This window comes from Prunus avium, unplaced genomic scaffold (genome assembly GCF_965620075.1).
Source record: "Prunus avium unplaced genomic scaffold, drPruAviu1.hap1.1 HAP1_SCAFFOLD_43, whole genome shotgun sequence".
Lineage (NCBI taxonomy): Eukaryota > Viridiplantae > Streptophyta > Magnoliopsida > Rosales > Rosaceae > Prunus > Prunus avium.
The window spans coordinates 187,501-190,000 of record NW_028276901.1 but is presented as its reverse complement, the minus strand read 5'-3'; positions in this window follow the sequence as shown (position 1 = coordinate 190,000).

Below are 2,500 nucleotides of genomic sequence, written 5' to 3'. Positions count from 1 at the left end.
TGGGTAGCTTCTTCATCAACCCCGCCGAAAGCCATCCTCGACATACCCGTGCATTGAGAAGGTTTGGTGGCCGTACTCCCAACACAAAAGCATACCGAGGACAACCCCAAGCAAAAATTCATTTGAAGCCAACCCATCGTCGCCCACAACTAGTGGGTGAATGGTGTGCTTCCCGGGGTTGGCATAGACATTCCCTCGCATGCAAAAGATTGTCGATGCGAAAGATTATCTATGCCAACCCCGGGAAGCACACCATTCACACACTCCCGACCGGTGTGGTGTGGCGGTGATTGGATAGTTACGGATTGAGCACTTGCCAAGGATCAAAATGTGTCATTTAGAAGAAACATTTTCAAAAAGTTTTTAAAATCTTGTGGGTTTGCAACTCATAAGAGCGTCACTTTCAACGTCCCCGGCATTGGATTGAGTTTCTAAAAACAACCGTGCACACCGAGGTTAAACTTTACCGGCTCCACTCCGACTCGCCGCTCGCCCACTAGTCCGAAGGCAACAAAACATTTGTTTTTCATTTTGATGAAAATTTCTGTTTTTAAATCTTGTTGGTTTGAAATTGTTTTGAAAAGGTTCTTTAAATCTTGCGGGTTTGCAACTCATAAGAGCGTCACTTTCAACGTCCCCGGCATTGGATTGAGTTTCTAAAAACAACCGTGCACACCGAGGTTAAACTTTACCGGCTCCACTCCGACTCGCCGCTCGCCCACAAATCCGAAGGCAACAAAACATTTGTTTTTAATTTTGATGAAATTTTTTGAAAACATTGGCTTGGCAAGCCCCAATCCGCGACTATCCACCCACCGCCACCCCACACGGGTGGTTGTTGTTGCGAAATGAGGTTGTGGTCGACATGCCCGTGCATTTGAGAAGGAGTTCCTAGCACTCCATGCTCTCCCATGCCAAAAAAAAGCCTAGACAACCCCATTTCGCAACTTTCCACGCCTTTTTTTTCCTCCCTCACCCATGGCGGCGGCATGGTGGCGGCGGCCGGATTCCGGCCACCACCGCCATGGGTGGCAGCCCCCCGACCCCGACACCAAACCCATAATACCGAGGCAACATATCGAGGCAACATGACATGGGTGTGGCGTGGGGGAAGGGGGCTGCAGCTAGGAAGGCATGGGCTGCCATGCATATGCAGGCAACACACACCCCCCTATATAGCATTTTATGCATTTAGCCCTTTGACAGGAAGAGACATCACCTATGCGCGAGGAGTCATAATGGGCTCTAAATAATTCAATACAAGGTATTTGGACGTGATTTTTTGCAGGGATACTAAGAAACATGCAATCTATGATGGGAAAAAGTTTCATAAATTTTTGAAGTCGGGAAGTATTTTTTATTATTTTTAGAAGTCGTAAAATTGAAAAAATCATTAAAACAAATCCGGGAGGAATTTTTTAGTTTTGTAAGTTGGAGAAGGTCCTAAAAATCATAGACTACTTATGGGGAGCTTATTGTGCGAGGAAATTTCAATAAAAACGGGGTTTGACAAGATTTGAAAAATTCTGTCGACATTTGAAAAAACCTGGAACCATGCTGCCGGCATGCTGCGCACATGCTGCGCGCAGGCTGCGCGCATGCTGCGCGCAGCCTGCGCGCATGCCATGGCAGGACAAGTTTCGCTAGCCTCACTGTCGACAGATGCGCAAGCTGCGCGCACGCTGCGCACAGGCTGCGCGCATGCTGCGCACAGACTGCGCGCACGCTGCGCGCATGCCATGGCAGGACAAGTTTCGCTAGCCTCACTGTCGACAGATGCGCAAGCTGCACGCAAGCTCCGCGCACGCTGCGCACAGCCTGCGCGCATGTTGTGCGCATGCTGCGCGCAGGCTGCGCGCAGGCGCCGCGCATGCCATGGCAGGACAAGTTTCGCTAGCCTCACTGTCGACAGATGCGCAAGCTGCGCGCACAGGCTGCGCGCACGCCATGGCAGGACAACTTTCGCTAGCCTCACTGTCGACAGAATCAGCACGCTGCAAGCAAGCTGCGCGCGCGCATGGCAGGACAAGTTTCGAAAAATTCTGTCGACAGGCTGCCGGCATGGTGCGCGCACGCTGCCGGCATGCTGTGCGCACGCTGCCGACATGCTGTGCGCACGCTGCGCACAGGCTGCCGGCATGCTGCGCGCAGCCCATGGCAGGACAAGGTCCGAAAAAATCTGTCGACATTTTTACGCCGTGGTAGGCTTCCGCTTCGCGTCACTTTGTCGACATTCAAGCCTACCATTTGTATTGAATTTTTCAAACCTTGTCAAACCCCATTATTCAAATGTCGAAAAATTTTGTCGACATTTTTACGCCATGATAGGCTTCCGCTTCGCGTCACTTTGTCGGAATGCATCGCATGGCGAGGTAAGGCCACGGCATGCCAAGGCGAAGGCAACGCATGGCTTGAATGGCTTGGTCAAGGCCACATCATGGGCACGGCATGCCAAGGCAAGGCGAGGCAAGCCATCCTTAGCCTCGCCTACACTCACTTT